General features: G+C 39.3%; 1 protein-coding gene across 17 annotated transcripts in view; it reads left to right on the top strand.

The window, feature by feature from the left end:
- The window catches only part of ANKHD1 (ankyrin repeat and KH domain containing 1), a 126278-nt gene that overhangs the window by 15653 nt on the left and 90720 nt on the right, over positions 1-19905 (top strand). The window lies entirely within an intron of this gene.

Raw genomic sequence — 19905 nt, 5'->3', positions numbered from 1 at the left:
TAATTTAAACATTTCTAAAATTTGTGAATCAGGTGTTTGCAATGAAATTGAAAATTACTAGTCTTGTTTCAAAATTCCAGTGACAAAAAGATGTAAACTCCACTGCTTTGAAACAAATTCTGGTTTTGATCATTGCTATAGAAATCTTTTCATCTAAAGGATAACTTCATTCTAGGGGTCAGAAGGAGTTAAGGCACTCAGGCATCCATCTGTCTTTGTGTTTTGACTTAAATTGCGTTTTTAGATTTTTTTTTTTTAATCTTTTGTCTGCGTAAAGTTGCAGCAAGTTAATTAAAGTTGGAGTCCTGAAGTTAATCTAACCTGATGTAACTCCTGCGGACCAAATTTTACTTTGCAGGATAGATATAGAGTATTTCTGGGATAATCTGGACACTTGGAAGGTTTGAATAATGTGATCCCTTTATGAGGGTGTTTTTGTTCTTGTTTAAGAGAATCAGCAGTATTTTTCTCATATGTACCTTGATGGCTGATGTTCCCTAGAACCTGTTGCTAGCTTTATAAATTGTCAGTGGAGATGTCTTATGGTTAGTGTTTTGAGGGCAGTTGGTCCCCAAGTTATGTGCTTACGTCTAGGTTTGCAGCATTCAAAATGACTTCAGAGTATTTAACAAACCTAGGTTGGACCGCTGCTGCTTGTAACGTCTATAAAAATACTTTCTTTAGATTTCTAAACAGTAGTTTGCCACTTGTCCCCAGAGTTAGGCAATTCCTTTTTAATCTGAGGTTCCCATGCTTCAGTTCTCCTAGTGCTTTGAGTAGGTTTGGAGAAAATAGAAGGAAGCTGAAAAGACGAGCAGACCTGCTGGAGTCCTTTTGTTTGGGCTCCATCTCCTTCTCTAAAAAGACTGGACAAAATTAATTCCATTATGTGGATATGAATTTGTGAGGTCAAAAGACTGAAAACACTCTTGAGAAGGTCCTCTAACTAAAGAGTGCTTGTCTTTTCCACTGCAAATTCAGACACTAAAAATATCATTAGGCTAACCTAACAGAGAGACAGAGTTTCTAGTAGTTTATTGGTAAAAGCTGTAATTCAGAAGTATTGAAAAGGAAGCTAGTGTTTCTGGGAGAAGTTCCCAATATCTTCATAGGGGTTCACAATCCTGTGTCTGGTTTGGCTGAAAATACCCTTCCTGCTCTTATGTGAGCCTTCTAGCTATCCATCATGGCAACAAACAGTGCTATGTTTTTGTATTGTTTTGCAGTTTGGGGAAAGCAAGTTTAGTCCTCAACTTTAAAGATAGCTTGCAGAAAACAGATGACAGCTTGGAAGCCTAGAACTGTTGCATGAACAAGTATTTCAGCTGCAGTCTTGTCTGACGTGCTTTTCTGGGGTAGCTTGGCCTTCACTCATGTGATCCCTTCTCCCGCACGAGACTCGATCCTAACTTCAACGCAGAATAGGATTGGTCTTGCATTTAGTGTCTCCTAAGTTTCTTAGTATTCCTCACATACAAGGTTCATCTCTGTGTTGTTAGGTTCTTAATGAGTATGACTTAGAAAGCTAGTTTTACTTATTCTTCCTGCATCCTTTAATGTTCACATCTCACATGAACATGCTGATTATTGCTTCTGGAAGGTAGGTACTAGCAGCTGTGGCCAAATGAAATACTCTTTTTTCAAATCACTTATGCAGAAGTGGCTGTCAGCTATTGTACTCTGAGATTTATGATATATATATATATATATATATATTTTTTTTTTAAGTAGCTATCTTGATTTGAGGGCCAGTTAGGCCTCTGTATGCTAGCATAGAGGCCTGAGTTTGAGTAGAACTGTCTATAAATTTTTTCTATTCATTGTATTTACCCATACATAAGGGTTCTGGATATCTTTTGCTAGTTCAGCTTGTTTATTCTGCTTCTATTTTTGAGAGTGTTTAGATATCTTAATGTTTTGTGTTCTTGGATGCTGAGTGATGACAGCCATTACTAGAATTTCTAGCATGAGATAGGCCCCCCCACCCAATATAGCTAATATAGCAGTAAATGTACACGTACGTATACATGTGTGCACAGACACAGTAGTTAAATTCCTCACATTTACTAGAGCTTCTAATGACGTGGCTGATTAGCTTTAATTTGGACAACCAAAATTTCGTCACTGATCTGTTTAAGCAAAGCATAAGCACTTTGTGTTTATGAAAAACTGAGTATCTTTAAACAACCTTCAGTCATGGTATTATTTCACAAAAAAACCTAGTTTTAAATTCTGAAGACCGAGACACTCATATCATACGAGTTGTTTTTCCTCTTCATAAACCAGAGAAAATTCTTATGATAACAACTGTATCCTGATTTTGGAAAGTAATTCTGAAGAAGCAAAGCATTTTAAATTTATTATTATTAATATTATTATTTATTATTAAAAGGAAGTTTCAGTTTTGACTGTTAGTAGCAAAAGAGAGATTTATAGCTAAAATAACCTATGGAAAGAAAATGATACTGTTTGGAGATATTTCACCTTTGCAGAGACAGTGTTTCTATTAAACAGATTCTTAATATTCTGACAGTGGATTCATATTCTGCAAGAGAAACATTCAGCTGTGCTGTTAGTCGTATTGATTGCTTAATATTCCAGCTCTAAAGAACTGCAGTTCTTTTGTGGAACTTCGGTAAAATTCCCTATTAAATGTCTTTTTTAGAGACAGTGGTTGACTGCTGGAGGATAGGAACTTTTTGCTACTGTGAATTAGTGGTTGTCATGTAGGTACAAGCGTGCTTCACCTTCTCTAATCCATCCTGGCCATTTAGAAGAAACAGAGTTCTTGTTTTTCTTGGCAGATTCCTCAGTGGGTTCCTCAGCTTGTGTTTTAAAAAGTGGCGAACATACCTCCAAAGAGTTGGGGAAAAGTTTGACAGGTTAAAGCTGCTTAATTTTCTGGTTCTTCTTTTTATAAGCATCAGGAAGGGTAGATGGCTTGCTTATGTAGTACAGTCCTCTTTCTGCAATGAAGGTTTTTTTTTTTTTTTCTTTTCTTTTTCTTTTTTTAAGAGGGAAGAAGCACATGTCTTGGTGAAGCACATGGTAAAAGTCCTGGATACCTGTTTGGTGTATTCTGCACTTAAAAAATGCAGTTCCTCAGAAAGTTACAAAATGTGAAAATATTAATCCTTATAGTTTAAATATCATGGTTTTAGTATTTCAGCATGGTGTTGCTGAATTTTCTGAGAAGGGATACAGAATGTTGCTGAACTGTTTTTGAACTTGAGGAAAATATCTTGGATGCCCGTGACCTTAACAACAGATCTTTGAACATGTTCCTCCTCAAAGTGAATTTGAATTGCTTTGACAATGAAACGTCGAAGAATACATGCAGAAGAAAGTGGCAGAGGATTTCTTTGTCTAGCACTAGACCACTTTAGATTCTTGCTGAGTATCTACACAAGGAGGAGTTTTGTTAGTACATGCAACTGGTTATATTAAAGGACAGAGCACTAACTGTGTGTTGCCAGCTTGGTGCCAAGCTGACACATGGACTTTTTGCCAGTAATCTTGTAGTCAGTGTACTCAGTCAGTGCACTCAGTCAGTGCTGGGAGTCAGCATCTTAGGTCTTACTACAGGTACACTTGGTACTTCTGACATGTGAAATGCGAATACAAGTTTGCTTTGGTCCCAGAATAGATACGTATAGTAAGATGACTTGCAGGACCTCAGGAGTAACCTGTTCAGAAATCCTACTGTCATTTACAGTACTACAGAGAGGCTAGTGAGAAAATCAAGACATTTTGGAGAGGAACCAGTGCTCAGCCAAGGATTTGCTTAATGCAGCAAGTGCAAGAAGTCCATCCTTGTGCTCAAACAGGGAGCAAAGAGTGGAGCAGAGTAATATTTCAGCAGAAAACAAGGGTCTGTAAGACTACAAGTGACTAGACACCCTTGCACAAGTAAAGAAATAGTGTTTGGGAGAGTTTGGGAGATCAGATGCAGTATAACTGCTGTTTGGAGTAAATGGTAACAAGTCTCTGTTAATGCTTGGTGAATTTCAATAGGGGATTGAAAAATGAGAGCCTGGTACTTTTACTTGGTAGGATGAAGGAAGGGGAAAAAAAACACAATTTGTATGTATTCTGGAACTGGGGAGGGCAGAATCACCTACTTAGTTTAAAAAAAAGAGAGAGAGAGAGAGAGAACAGAAGTCAAAATATAAATGGGCTCAGATAAAATCTGCCTGTTTTGGAATAAACTGAAAGAGCAGAGTGAGATTCAGTAGTTGTAAAACTGAATGCTTTCCAGTGTGAGTATATCTCTTTTGTATATTTACCCACTCTGTCCTCAAACAAACCTTTTTTTTTGGTGATGTGACCGAACCCGTTCATTATTTTTTTAAGTCTTATTTGGGGAAAGTTTTTTCAGTAAACCTGATGATTGTTTTTCACTGGGAAGTGAGCTGTAGTTTGCTTTCATCCTATATCAGAGAGACCCTTTGGAAAGTGGTGAAGAGTGGGTTAGATAAATTCTTTAATCATGTTGTGTATGAGCAATTAGAATCATGTTTGGACCTAGTGTTTCTTTTCTTAGGGTTGATGAGTAACTTACCTGTTACTGATTTAAATGGAAGTGGGCATTTAATGCATTAGAAACTTAACCTCTGAAGGGTTATCTCCAGCAATTATTTTGAGTGATCCTCCTTCCTCCTTCCTCCTTCCTCCTTCCTCCTTCCTCCTTCCTCCTTCCTCCTTCCTCCTTCCTCCTTCCTCCTTCCTCCTTCCTCCTTCCTCCTTCCTCCTTCCTCCTTCCTCCTTCCTCCTTCCTCCTTCCTCCTTCCTCCTTCCTCCTTCCTCCTTCCTCCTTCCTCCTTCCTCCTTCCTCCTTCCTCCTTCCTCCTTCCTCCTTCCTCCTTCCTCCTTCCTCCTTCCTCCTTCCTCCTTCCTCCTTCCTCCTTCCTCCTTCCTCCTTCCTCCTTCCTCCTTCCTCCTTCCTCCTTCCTCCTTCCTCCTTCCTCCTTCCTCCTTCCTCCTTCCTCCTTCCTCCTTCCTCCTTCCTCCTTCCTCCTTCCTCCTTCCTCCTTCCTCCTTCCTCCTTCCTCCTTCCTCCTTCCTCCTTCCTCCTTCCTCCTTCCTCCTTCCTCCTTCCTCCTTCCTCCTTCCTCCTTCCTCCTTCCTCCTTCCTCCTTCCTCCTTCCTCCTTCCTCCTTCCTCCTTCCTCCTTCCTCCTTCCTCCTTCCTCCTTCCTCCTTCCTCCTTCCTCCTTCCTCCTTCCTCCTTCCTCCTTCCTCCTTCCTCCTTCCTCCTTCCTCCATACAGCATATGTGTATCAAATAAGGAAACAATTTTCATCAATAAAATCGGAATAGGCTACATTCTAGGAATTTGTTTGGAAGTCAAGACTGTACTGCTCCTAAAATCGTGACTTTTGTTAACTGGAATGCTTTTGCCTTTGGAGATACTGGCACATTTCAGTGACTTACTCATTCTCTTTCTTCACCATCTAAAGATTCAGAGTGGGAAGGAATATATGGTATGTGAAACTTATACAGATGTGTTGTGCTTTTGTGTAAGCTGAATAAGCTATCTGAAATTCGTGCATGTAACTGAATCATTAATATTATGTTTCTTTGAGCTTTCTGTAATGAACTCATGATAATTTTAGAGTTTTTGCATGATTTAAATATTTTTCTAATCTATTAGGCCTTTTCTGTTCTTAGTCAAATTAACTTCAGTATTTTGAGAGTGCTTTAAATGTACCGGCTTTGTATTTTTGGTTCTGTTCAGTTGGATTTTGCTGTGAGGAACTGTTTTTCAATTGTCTTAACACTTCAATTGATGCTTCCTTGTATCAGACAGCTAAGCTGTGGTGTTTGATCCGATTTTTTTCTGTTGGAATCCTTTCCTCTGATAAAGATGATTCTGAGATATTCACTTTTCCTTTTGTGGAGAGGGAAGCAAGGCAAAAAACTGAAGTTTTAACTTGTGGAGTATTAGAAGTAGCCAGGGTAATTCTCAGTCCCTTTAATCATCTGCTTATACGTCAGCGGTCCTTGTTAATCAGGGAATACTTTATGACTATACCATGAACAATTTATGTAACTCTCCCTTAGCATTTTTTTTCCCAAGTCCTGGACATATTTTAATTAGCTCAACTTCTCTTTCCTATTGTACTTCTGCCTTATTTTTCCCACAACTTAGGATTCTTCTGCAAGACTGAATCCGCTTTGCCTTCCTCTTCCAATATGGAGATATTTCTGGTTAAAAACTGTTATCATTTGTTTATGATCTTCAGGACTTCTCGATATATTAGTGCTGGAAGTAGCCTTAGACAAAGAAAGTAAGGAGGGACGGTTCAGGCAAGACAAGAGAACCAGTGCTTTATTTACCATTCTGCTTAGTGCCGGAATTGAAATGCAATTTAGCCTGTACCAAGCTGAAATCCTAGAATGTTTTATATGTATGCTTTCTTCATCCATCAGAATGAAAATACCAGGTTCAGGCTTTGCTGTGGGGTAAATAACCCTGGGCTGGATTTTGCGCTACTGTTGTCAGTTTGCGTAGAGGGAGGTGTGTAATACTGTGGCCTGTGCTGGGGACGTGGTATCCTTTACAGAGTAGAAGGGGGCTGTTGTGGCACAGCTACCAAGACTCTTGGTCTGGCAGTTGGGAATCTCTTCTTTTTACTCTGAGTGTTCTTAGAAAAGTAAAGGTTTCAGGAGTTTCTGGTTTGGGTTGGGTTTTTGTTATGAATGAAAACCTAATGATTTTAGTTGGGAAAGCATAGTACTATGAGCAGGCTAAAATAATTTTAGGACATGGAAATATGTTGAAACAAGTATTTATTTTGATGTTCTTCAGGCTTATGCTTAGAGGTGGTAAATAAAGATCTTGTGTAGCGAAACTGCCTATAAGCTGGTTCTGTGGATCTATGATATTAACCAGGTGCAGAAAAGAAATTGAATGCTAGCTCAAACCACAGAAGTCACTTAAAACTAATGCTCTGGAAAATGTTACTGTTAACCAAAAAATCTTATCCGTAGGATGTATCCTATTTGGGTATCGTAAGGATTTCTGTGTTCATTTGTGTGCGTGCTGTTTTATCTTAAGCAGATAGCTAAAGGGATGCTTCTTTCTTTGTCTTTGTGATGCCTGCATAAGAAATGAGTGTAGATATCAGCCTTCTGAAATGAAGTTTTTGCTACCCATGCAAGCTTGAGTTCATCACATGTGCCTCTCTTCTTCATAAAGTGCATCAGGATGGTGAGGAGATAAAAAGCCTGTGTCTCATGCTTGTATCTCCATCAAGCAGACTCTTTTAATACTTTATAAGTAACTCAGGGTTACACAGAATTGATTTTAAGTTTGCATTTTCTGGTTGCTTTCTGCATTTGTCAGTCATGTAATTTCCTGTAGCGCATGATGATAAAACCCAAGTTTAAAACTGTTAGAATATAGTTTGAATATTAAACGAATGCTTTGTAATACAAAGAAGTGAATAAATTGGCTCTGAATCTCCCCACTCAGGTTTCAGTTTTATTCATACTTATTGATCTTAGTGGTGAAGGGTGGTGGCAGGAACTAGTGCTAGCCACTTAGCTCTGTGCAGGCTGGTGCATCAAGTTGCTGGTAGTCTGGATGTATAGCCACCCATTCTGGGGGTGATGGCAAGTATACTGTGAGATGTAACATAATTACATTGGAAACAAGGCTACTCGTTATCCTTTTCTTTAAGAATTGCTTAAACCCTCAGGTTTGTGTACTGTGACAAGTCTCAAGACACTCAAAGAATTAACTTTCTTATAATGGAGCTCTTTTTGGCTGACTTTACAATACATTGTTTTTGTACCTGTTTTGCAGCCATAGTAAATGATGGGATTTTAAAAAGTATCAGAGGGAACTGAGATGAAACTGAATCATTAATACTTGTCAGTAGATGTCATAACAGGTGAACTTTTTTTTTTTCAGTTGGTAATTAGTCTAGCAAAATATTGCTATTGTATATTTAGGAGCAGTTAGAGTAAACATGTGAGTCTCTAAAGAAAAAGAATGACAATGTAGTATATGCATAGTATAAATTATCAAATTCTACTTATTTTTCAAAAAATCAAACTTAATTTTCACTGGATTATATGAAATATCTTATTAGTTATCTTTGGTTCTACAAATGGAAGCAAGTGGTTTTTTTATAGTGAGGCATGAGTAGTTTCATTGCCTGTTATAAATCGTTTTATTCCTTTTTAGACATAAGTCCTTATTTTGAAAGTTCAGAACTCAAATCCCTTGTTTTAAAAGAAGCTGTAGTGCATAAGCATCTTGCACAAAATGGTGATTTGTTTCTGAAATTTTAATTTTTTTATTATGTAGATTTGATACCTTAGCCATGGTAAAACATTCTTTAAATGATTTTAGTAATGTATTCTTTGTGAATATGAAGTATTTAAATATTTGAGGATAAACACATACCAGGAAATGTTTTTCTATTTTAAAAAAAAATACTACCTTGAACAAACTTATCCGCTTTATATCCATCAAGAGAATACTTGCTGTGGGAACAAAAGATACAGTGCAGTTCTGTGCAGGCTTTTTCCCTGTGTAACAAAGCATTATCTCTAAAACACCAATTATTAACTTGTCATTTAGCCATTACCTTTTCCTGAAGTTTTGTAGAGCTTCTTAAAGCTTTATAAAAATAAAAATAAGAATAAAAAAAACCTCAGTAGATCTGGCTTTATCTCCTCCTCTTCCCTCTCCCCAGGCAAATTCAGCTGTGCCTGTGCCATTCCTGATGGATGGCTTTAAGAACTGGTTTGACAAACTATCTCCAGCGTTGGAAACTTCACAACATACCAAGCCAATTGCCGTCCTTAGGACGAGATGGTTTTTCCTCATGTCTGTCCTCAATCTTACGTGCTGCAATATGTAGCTTTGCAGAGGGGGATAGGGGACTAAGCTTCTTTGGAAGTGCTTCATGAAGAAAGGAGGAAAATAGTCATACTAAAGCACTTGACAATTTAACTGGTGTTGCTTTGGCTGTGTGTGTTATGCACCAAGAATAGTGTTCCCTTCTTTGTTGCAGCCATCCTCAGAATCTACTTGGAGAATGTCATCATCTTCCTCAGTTTTCTTTTCTTTAAGCTAAAAAACCCTGCATCTTTCTTCTGTCTTAGTTCACCTTCTCTAGATCTTCATCTACTCTTGTTCTCTGGCATCTCTGCACATAGCTCCAGTTGTTGTAGTTTGCCCCAAATTAGTCATATTACTCAAGCTGAGCTCTACTGATACACAGAGAGTAGGAATGATATTTCATGTGTCCTGCAAGCTGTGCTTTTGCTTATACATCCTGGTTTGTTGTCTGCCTTTTTGCAGCAGCAGGGCACTGCTGATTTACGAGCTGAATTTGATTTTGTTTAAATCCACCAATACTTTTCTGAAAAACTGTTACCTGAATGAGTTACACTAACTTGCTTACATTCATGTTTCCTTTAGGAAAACCGTTCTTGAATCTGTGTTGTTAAAAAGGCTGGAATTTTACCTTTTCTTATATGGCTCTTAGCAAGGATTTTCAAACCAGCCTGGTCTGATTTCCAGTTGTTTTTGCCTCGGAAGCAAGCAACGTCTGTTGGAAGCCTCTACAGGAAGAGGAACACGTGGGAAGATTTCATGATGAAAAGAGTAAAAACTTTTATTGTGGCTGCGCTGTTGGCTCTCTTCCAGCGAGTGCACCCAGCGTCTGAAGCTCTTAGGCTGCAAAGACAGAAGAGGTAGAAGAGGTTTGCTTTAGTAAACTCGTTGGACTTTTCCATAGATGGTGTTTGAAGCAAGTCCATTTAGAAGCTGTCCGTTGAAGCCCATTGGTGGTTTTTACAATTTGTCTCCTTTTCTTTATATAGTGCTCCAAAGAAACTTGGTAAAACTTCCGTGGTGCCACACAACAAATTTTGTGACCACTGATAGAGGAAAAGTTCGGTCTCAAGAAGCAAAATTGTTCTGAATTCTTTGAGAGACGCCCAGACCTAGGTGAAAGTGCATCTCTTGACGCCTTCATGTCCACTTCTTTTTTGGTTTTTGATGAACTTCAGGAGGATGCCCCAAAGAATAAAATGATGTGGTGGTTTGAGTCCTCTGGACTGTTCTTGTAAAGGTGTGGGTTCCCCCTCTCCCTGCAATGCATCTGGAGCAGATGGATGTGTTCTTCTCTCCAAGTTGGGTCATGGTGAAATAGCTTCCTTGTTTTCTTTCTGAAGGTCGTAATGTCCTGATTTTGGTTGCTTTACACTCTGATTTACTGTGGCATTCTTAGAGATTATTTTCAGGATGTTTTGTTTAAGCAGGATGCATTTAATGACACTACACTGGAGGGCTGCAGATTTTCTTAAGTAGATGAGCGGTTTCATTAACAGTGGGTATTCAAATGTTCAGTGTGAAGCATGGATTTATACGTTCTTTTATGCTCTATCCCATTATGGTAATTATCATTTTTTTCTAGGAGTGGGGAGACGAGCACTTGGTCAGCCTCTGAAAATGCTTAAGTATTTTGGCTTGCTTGGCATGCATAATTGGTGTATACATGGGCTTCCTAATTAAGTCAGTGATGGTCCTGACCCTCTAAATTTACTCTTGGTTCTTTGCTCTAAAGTGTACTAGTATTTATACTTCGTTTTTCCAGGTAGTCACTGAATTTTGTACTGAGCCAGAGCTACTTTCTGTGAAGCATCAGAAATGTAGGCGAAACAGAAGCCTAATGCAAACTTTCATCTAGACTTAGAAAAGCAGTTACAATCCATTTGGACTCAGTTCCCCACTTGAATGCTAGAAAATCAGAGAGAAGAGTTCAAGTGGGATGTTTACCTATAAATAGCATTCGCACTCTACTTGAGTTCTCTTTTTTTCCTGGACTCTGTCGTGCATGGAGGTCATATCCTGCTGTCTCCAGAGGGCAGTGATAGTTTTCCTCCATAAGCATTAGGTAGCTTAAAGATCAGAGAGTAGTTCCTCTCTTTTTACCTTCAGCCACTGAATAGGTGAGGTTGTCTGCAAAGTAACTTGTTTCCAAAGGTCAGAAGGCCTAAGGTAGATGAGACTTTAAATAGTTGGATTAATCAGAATGCTAGAGGGCAAGAATAAGAGTTTTGCGTACCTTCTGTAGCATGAATAAGAGGTTTTTGGGAGTTTTTTGTTGTTCCCTCCTCTTGATGTTTCTTAGGGATATTTGATCCTTTTTTTTTTTTCTACTCACTCTCCTGCAGTGGATGATGCCATTTCCACACTTCTCCTATGTATTAGTAGCAGTGATCCTAAAGCAAACTTCTCTATTCATACTGAAGGTTAATACCAAGTTAATCCTACTGCTTAGAAGCTTGAAGGCATTGGCTTTGGTTTGTGTGTCATTTCAGGATATGCACTGGTCAGAATTAGTTTACTGAGAAGTTAACATTTCATGTTGGTTATGCCTAATTACATCTTTATGTTGAATTCTCTGGGGAGCTGGGTGACACAGTTTTTTGAGGTATATTTTTGAGATTTTTGGAGGCAAGCAGACTGTCAAACTTGCAATGAGGAAATATTAGTGTTAATTGCTAAGGCATGAAAGGAGTTAAAGAGTAACTGCCTACTTCTAGCCCTGATAGTTTTCTGTAAATTAATAAAATGAACCTTGTAAATTTTTCCTGATGATGGCATGAAGAAATTTCTTTTCAAACTTTCCTTACAGAGGTTATGATGGCTTTTGCTTTTGGGGCATTAGTAAAGTTGCTGCCTTTAAACCTATATGGTTTGGTAGTCTAAGCACTATAATTTCAAATTTTTTTTTAAAAAAAACAAAAGCAGAAAACAGGCCACATTTTTCAAGAGTGACTGGAGTTTTTAAAATACTTTGTATTAAGCATATTAAGTACCTAGGAGAGGTCTGGTTTCCCTCCTGCTACAGTCTGGATGCTTCCTGAAAATGCAGGTGTCTCAGAGTTGATACCCCAAACTCTGTATGTGGAGCTTAGCTCCTTTGCTTCTTGCCAGGGCACTAAATAGATTATATCGGTTCTTGTATATTCATTCAGCATTGCACACTGTCATTCTGGGCCGGTTGAGTGTGCTGGTATGCATGTGTGCACTTACGCTTCATTTGGCAGGGCGTGAGCAGGTGACTGACTCTCTCTAGGGGAGACTTGCTGAGTCTGCCGTTTGGATACGCATCCATTTAAAAGCTAAACAAAGCCAGGCAAACAATTCCGCTTGTAGCTGAAGCTTTCCCTTAGGTAATGATAGTAATACTGTCCAGCGTGGTACAACCAGAAGAGCATTTGTTTTGAGCACAAAAATGTTCTTGAATATTTGTTGCTGGCCCTGTAGCCCGGGAGGAGGTGTTGCAGGACTGCTGCAGAAGACAGCAGCCCGGGAGAGGGGATGGAGGCTTCAGGTACCCGAGTACTGTGCTGTGATTTTGTTGCCAGGACAAATCTTTCCCGATGTGTACTGCAGATGTGTTTTGTTTTTATGTTTAGGGTGGAAAAAAAAAAACTTAAGCGCTTGTTTGTTCCAGAAATTGAAGAAAGGAAGTGGTAAACTCTGATTACAGTACCTCCCATTTAATCCCAGAGAAGTATCAAAGAACATGCATGCAAAAGGACAGTGATGAACAGTAAAGAACAGTAATGCAGAAGTCTATAACCTGGAGTATTTAATTCCATCTTTTTTCTTCTCCTTTCGAAGTTTGATTAAAGTTAGCATGGTGTTTGGATATTCTTGTCAAAAGCAAGGCCCTGATTTTACTTACAAACAAAAGCGAGTTAGAAACTTGTTGCTATGGGTGGATGATCTTTTTTATTTAAAAGAAAACCAAACAATTTACTGTAGCTGGATAGAATTAACTGTTACACTGTGACTTAGTTTATAAAAACATCTCAGTGACTGTCAGATTTTGTTGCATAATGCTCCACTAACTAGAACTAGTTGTACATACTGGAGGAAGACAAAGTAATGCAAGCTTTCTATAGAATACAGAGCCTTTCTTTTAAAATGTTCCAATATAGGTGCCTGACATTAGGTCTTAAAGTAATTCGTGCTGGAGGGATCATCCCTGGTTTGATATGTGGCTTACAACGGTTGGAGTTAGTCTGGGTTGCAGCTGTCCTAGGGTTAGAGCAGTTTCTTGCTGAATAATGGTTTTGTCTGACTCTTTCCTATTATAGTTCTTATTCAGCAGTCCCTGCTGATGTCAGTCAGGCTTTTGGGGGGGGGGGGGGGAAAGGGGGTGGTTTTTTGCTGGGCTGGTGTTTTACCTTTGCTGTTAACTCATAATGAGTAAACAAAAGCTCTCTCCTCTTCTAAGCCAAAATTCAGATTTCTGTACCTGTGGGTTTTGCAAGCCTGAACTCAGAGACAGGGTTTGAAAGAACCTATTCTGTAAGAGTTTCTAATGCCACACTTAGCTTAGCTCCCTCACTTTTGCTATACATTTTTTTTCAATCTAAGCGAGTTCCTTGAAGAAACTAAACTTTTTTTTTTCCCGTCATCATACAAAATCTTGTGGCTGAGGAAGATTCTTCCCTCCTTTCTACCTCTTAATCTCTCCATCTTGTTGCTTCTTGAATATGTTAGCGGGCAGATGCTCTGGTCAGCAGGGATGCCCTGGGATCAAAGAGGTGATAAAACTGGCAGTTACATGGCAAACCTAGCCACTGGTGGTAGAGAGGGAGGGAGAGCTCCTGCCCAGAGCTGCATACGTGTGATAATTTTCTGTGTGTAAAAAACAGGTTTTTGCTTTGATTGTTTGTAGCATGTCATAGGTGTGGGAGATGTAGCAGGACCGAGGCTTAGTTCTTTCAATGTACTTCCAAAAAAGAAAAGGGAGGAGAGGGGTGAGAGACTGAGTGAACAACACTCTAGACTGCCCTAGACAGGTCCAACATTAATGTCTGTTCCGCTCATAATTGTGCTGAATTTTTGCTTCTCTGCTAGAGGAAGCATGAGCACTTTCTCATGCTTTAATATAATTCTTTGAGCTTTGTGCTGGACTACAAAGCCCTCTAATATTCTCCCCTGAGCTTTGGTTTGCTTTGTGTCTAAAGCAGTTTGGCCATTGAATTGCTGTTTAAATGATGAGTCTGAGAGGACTGACTTAGTTTTTTTTCCCTCTTTACTGTTACTGCTTTTGTCCTAATTGTTGCTGCTTCTCTAGAACAAGAAGCAATCCAAGGGGAGGACTGTAGGAACAAAAGCAGTTGTCCCTCCCAAATGATTATCTGCAGTGGGATGGGTGAAAAAGCAGTTGACTTTCAGATCTTTCCACCTTCGGTGCTTAGTGCTGCAGCAGCCACCTTTGGATTGCCAAGCCACATCTGCAGCTAATATACAATTGCACATTCTGTTCTTTGTTTCAGCAGCGCTGAAGAACTTGCAGTGCTTTGCAAGAACATATGTAGCTGGGCTCCACTTGTGGAAAAACACTCTTTTGGTGAAAGAAATGGAGATTTTTTGAAGAGTGAAGCTTCTTTAAAAAGGAAAAAAAAAAAAAAAAAGGAGAAAAAGGAGCAGCTGCCTGTAGTGATTTTCTTTGAATATGTATCTGTAGAATATTCAGCTTTGGATTCTGCAGAGACTGACAGTGTCCAATGCACAGAAAATGGTCAATAACAAAGCAGATGATCAGTGACCGTAATATAGGAGTAATTCATAATGCTTTAATATTAGCTGCATGTAATACGTAAGGAAACTAAGTGCATTTAGAAGAGATCAGTGTGGTTTTATGAACACATATTTGTGATGACCAGGTTTACATAAGAAATCAACTGTGTTGATAATTGCGTCTGGTAACTTGTCACCTTATAAGGTGTAAGTAAAAGTAAGCTTTTTTTTTTTTTTAAGAGGGATTTAGTAGAAAAAATCTTAAGAAATGAAAAAGATGTGGTCCTTTATAAAGGAGTTTGATTAAAAAGCCCTCCGCATGTAGACATGCAGAATGGCTAGCATAGGGTACGGGAGGTGGCTGAGGTGATTTAGTGGCTATTTGCTGACACCATAAGGCAGAAATCTTTCTTTTCCTGTTCCTGGCTACACAGTTTTCTGTCCTTACTTTTCCCAGTTTCCAATTCCAGTGGTGTTGGTCAGACCCTTTGCTGGTCAAATTTAACCTGCTATTCTGGCAGAAAACTCCCTTTCCCTGTCGCCAGCTGTAAATGCGAGGCAATTGGTGGAAGTGCCTAGGAAAAGGCAAGGACAGAGATTAGCTCAGGATGTCTCACATTACTTCAGCTTTAGAAAAAGTAACTTAAGAATTTGCTTAGTTTTCCTGCAGTGGGAGAAAATAGATATTTTGTGAAATTCAGAGGCTTGAAAAATCAAACTGATAGAAATTCAGTTATACTGTGGCAAAGTTTATCTGTTATGGCTAGGAGTCTAAATAAGGTGCAGCAGAGGAGTGCATACTTAGAGATAATTATTCTGGTATTATTGTTTCTTATTTAAACTCTTCTATTATGTAGCCAGTCTATGTAGAGCTGGCTTTCCATTTGCTGGATTTTCTTAGGTGGTTTCCAAACTATAGTAAAAGTGGAAGTGACTGGCCGATATTGTGAATTTATAGCTTTACCTGACTAGGCAACCTGTTACTGAAGTAATATGAGACTAAACTGAGATGAAATAGCAAACCCTAAAAAAACCCTTAATGTTCATGAAAATTGAATGGTTAAACAAGAATTCATGTTCATGCTGAAGTGCAGAAAAATAGTTTTCCAGTTTTGAGATAAATGAACAAACTGATGTAAAAGCAGGTGATCCCCAAAAGGAGAACTCGTCATTGAAACATAGCCAAAATAATGGGGATTGGAATTATCTTACCCTTTAGGAGCCTTTCAGTGGTTCGTCTGGAATCAAGTCTGAGTCTGATGGTTTATGAGAATCACAAAAATGAAGCCTTAGGTTGAAAGGAAGAAATTTGAGCTTTAAAGTAATAACTGTCTTTCCTTATTTCCCTTAGTACTCCAAAAATAAGCAATTAAAAAAAATTATTGAAAAACTTCACTGCTAGCTGTGTATTTTAGGAAAGATTTAAAGCTCTAATACAGCACAAATGAAAAGAATAGGGATCGGTGTTCAGGGCAGTGTCTGATACATGAGGAATGATTCAATAGATCTGAAAGTCTCTGTTGGAGCAGTATGTTCCTAGCTTTTGATTCTGGGAGCAGAAAATACTGCTGCTAAAGCTGCTGCACTAGAAGGCAGAGAAAAATGGGAAGGTGGTTTCTGGCTCCTGTCTGACAACTGCGTTGAAATATGTAAAAAGACAAATATGATATTGAGAGTCTGCAGTGTCAAGCGACTGAAAAATTGGAGGCCAGAATTAAGGATGGTTTTCCCTGCTGGCGTGTGTGTGTGTTGCGATGGTCTTTTAAATCGTCTCAGACATTGTGTTTTGCTTGTGGATGTTTCTCAACTGGATGAGTCGCTGCTATTCCTAGGAGTGGAGTTTTGTGGAGAAAAGGATCTTCTTGAGGTTAAGACCATCAAACACAACCCGGGAGAATGGAATTCTGTTTCTGCTTTGCCAAAAAATGCTTAGCAGATGATGTGAACGTGATGTTTTCAGATGACGTTGAAAATGTCATTTTTGGGTGTGCCGGTTTGCTATCAGGAACCTGATTTGCAGAAATCAGGAGCTCGGCTGCTCTGGAAGTCCATGGAAACCGTGATGTTGACACCATTGTTATACTAGGGGTTTTAAACTTTCAGTGCACTGGAGCTAAGATCAGACGATCGTTTTGATATTCAGTGTTGAAGATTGCAAAAATGTATACTTGACGCTGAAAAGACCAAAAGCCTCAATGTAATTTTTTAGTGCTTTAGAAAAAGCTAAAATAAAACCTGTCATATCAAATCTTTGCTGCTCCCAGTGTGGGAGTAATACTAGTGTTGGAATGAACAACTGGAAAATACAGAAACATTTTATTTAATGCTTTTCTCAAAAAGAGTGTGTAAGCTTTATCGATACTAAAGTGTAAAATGAGAAATTTCAAAGGACCAAAAACATTTTTTAGAGAGATTTGACTAAGCAAAGATACTTAATTTTTGTAGAATAGAACTTCTGCTAGGTTTAGGTAGCTGTGGTCTAAATATTTCACGTTACGTAGCAGAAATGGTTGTTATTCTCTGTGGTTGCAATCAAGACATGTTCTGGTTTCCTCTTTTCCCCCAGCAGGTTTTCTCTCAAGGGCTTCGGACTTTGCCCCCTCTCTCACCACCTCCTCCCCCCATGCCCCAACCCCAAACTTGTCTATTTTACAAGCTTTTTACTGTTTTGAGGGCATCTTTCTGAGATGACAAGATTTTAAATACAAGCACTGCTATCAATTGTCTGGTCGTTTTGTCCTTCTGGGTTTCAAGCTAGGAACAGCTTCCAGGTTTCTCTTGCACGGTGCCGGTGAAAAGTGCATTCATTGCGAGTAAGAAGTGGTTTCTTTCTGCCCTCAGGATCAGTTCCTGACGTCACCTTAACTATTTGGATCTAGGAGAGTTATTTGCAGGAGAATTCTTTTATTGTAATTAGGAAGATGGCAAAAGTTGATAACTTTGTAGTTGTTTAACTTGTCAGGATAAGTTAAGCCTCTCTGGTGTAAGTTAGATTGCTACTGCTGCTACTCCAAATTTGTGAATTCTCAGTTTGCTGGGAGCCATGCCTGGGGAAAACTGTCACCTTCTAGAATGTCGCTCTGCTTGGGAAAGTTTGGAGGTTTTCTGTAGTTGTACAGGATTTCCAGGCATAGGATAGGAGTTACTGGATTGAATAACTGGATGGTATAGGCTGAGGATGGTCTAGGCTGAGGAAGGTCTGGTCTCCTGGGAAGAGTTAGATGTACTGTAGAGACCTTTTGCAATTACTCTGCACTGTGTGGCCACAGCCCTTCTCTGTCAAGTCAGTGGGTCTGAAGTGTCAAGTGGGTCTCCTGGGGGGGCTCTAATGCATCCTGAAAGTGCCAAATTTAGTTTATCCATGCGGGCCAGCTTGAGGTACATGCGTACCAGGCGTTATTTCCCCAAAGCATGGGGTGTATTGTTTGCTGTGTGAACATGCTTGAAGTTTTGCCTGGATAGAAGTATGGCAGCCCTAATTACAGGGTGTTACTGCTGTGAAGCAGGCTTTTGATATAGGTTAGCTTGCTAAGGAATGCTGTTACTGCACTGTGAATATGTCAGTGTGAAGGCCTGCAGCATTAGGACGGTTCATGGTTAGCTTTGACGGAACACATGAAGTGATTAGATTATACAGCGATGTGATTATTAACCTGCGTGTTTGGTTTGGAGGTATCCCATGAGATGCTAAAAGCTTCATCTGCTCTAAAGAGTTTCTGAAGTGAGGTTTTAGAGTGTAACAGTGTCATCCTGCTCACTCTGTGTCTTGACACAAAGTCACCTTATTGCATGATCTATTTCTAGCAAAAGTGCTGAACTTTCTTTTCTCATCTCAGGGAGGTGGTGGGAAACCTGTGGGAAGCCTTAAATCTCATTCTAGATGGAAGAGTCCCTCCTAGGTGATACCTTTTTGGTGAAGAAATGAACACGACCTCTTGCTGAAGGCTCATCTATTTTGAGTTCCCCTCCAAAATCTAGAGCTTGCAGTGGGGAAGTAGTATCACACACAAGACTCAGCGCTTGTCTAAGGACTTTTTTCCTGTCTTCATTGGAAGCTAGCTTCTTACCGATCCATGAGTTTGAGCTTTTATGACTAAAGGAGGGGGGGAGGTTAAATATTTGTTCATTGGATTTGATCTTAGAAAGGGATTTCTGGGCAGGCATAAGAGATTCAGTTTGAGGGAATGGAGCAACTTGAGAAGCTCCAATCTGAAAATTGGCAGCCCAGTGTTGTCTGTCAGCAAGCTGTGAAGAAATAAAGCGTGAACAGCAAAGGGTGATTAGGATATGTAATATAGCCTTGAAAACCGAGCTAATTGTTAATATACTTGGAGTTTTCAGAAGGAGCTCAGGAAGATCCTACAAATTACACTGGAGAGCTGCACTTTTTTCTACAAACAGTTGAAGACAGTTTGACAGTTTAAGTTGATCTCAGTACAGCCACATGCCATGCTAACCATAGTCTTTCTATTTAGAAGACAAGCTCTGTCCTTTTGATGTATTATGTTGGCTTTGTCGCCCCCTGAACTTTCGCGCTGTGATAGATTCGCCATTAAAAACCACAGAAAACAGCCAAGGAGCTGAACTCTTCGTGGTAAAGAGGAAAATGAGTAACTTCAGGTTGCCATTTCTTTTTGCGAACGTTACTGGGTTGATATCTAATAAAGCAGAATTAGAGGGAGGACCCTTCCATCCCCAACTTTTTATTCAGTTTTATAAGCTGATAAATCTGCTGCAGAAGCCATAAGGCTGCAGCCTGCCGTTCGATCTGTCTGCATCGTACAGGAGGTGTTACCTGTGTCGTTAAAATAACGGAGGAAGACAGGGCAGTAAATGTGGTCTGAGGTATGACGCACAGATTTTGAACCCTGGTTCCCAGGGAATGACACTGCCTTTAAAGAAGTCAACTGAAAACCTGGTTAAAAAAGAATGGTGGTGGTCTTCCAGAAAGGTTACTGGATGGTCCTGGTTGAGAAATTTTGGAAGCTTCTTCTCTAGAGCCTTCAGAGACCTGCACTTGTTGGAAAGGAATAATCTTTCAGTCATGATCTGGCTAGTTATAAGACAAATTGACTAGGTGCCTTATTTTGCCCTAGAAAAAGGGGGTTATGAAGAATACAAAGATTAGATCTCCAGATTTGTCGTGTAGGCAATTTAGTTAGCCAGTGCAACTAAGTTCAAAAATCCAGCCCTGCTGCATTTAAGAGAACATTGTGAATTTTAGAAACAAATTTAGTAACAGTCCACCGAGTTGTAATTTAAGCAGATGGCCAAAGTATAGAAGCAGTCAGAGAGAGCAAGTGTACGACAGATTTTTTATTTATTTTTATTTAT

The sequence above is a fragment of the Dromaius novaehollandiae genome, chromosome 15 (genome assembly GCF_036370855.1).
Source record: "Dromaius novaehollandiae isolate bDroNov1 chromosome 15, bDroNov1.hap1, whole genome shotgun sequence".
Taxonomy (NCBI): Eukaryota; Metazoa; Chordata; class Aves; order Casuariiformes; family Dromaiidae; genus Dromaius; species Dromaius novaehollandiae.
Note: the sequence above shows the minus strand (reverse complement) of the source record. Positions and strands in the feature narration are given on the sequence as shown.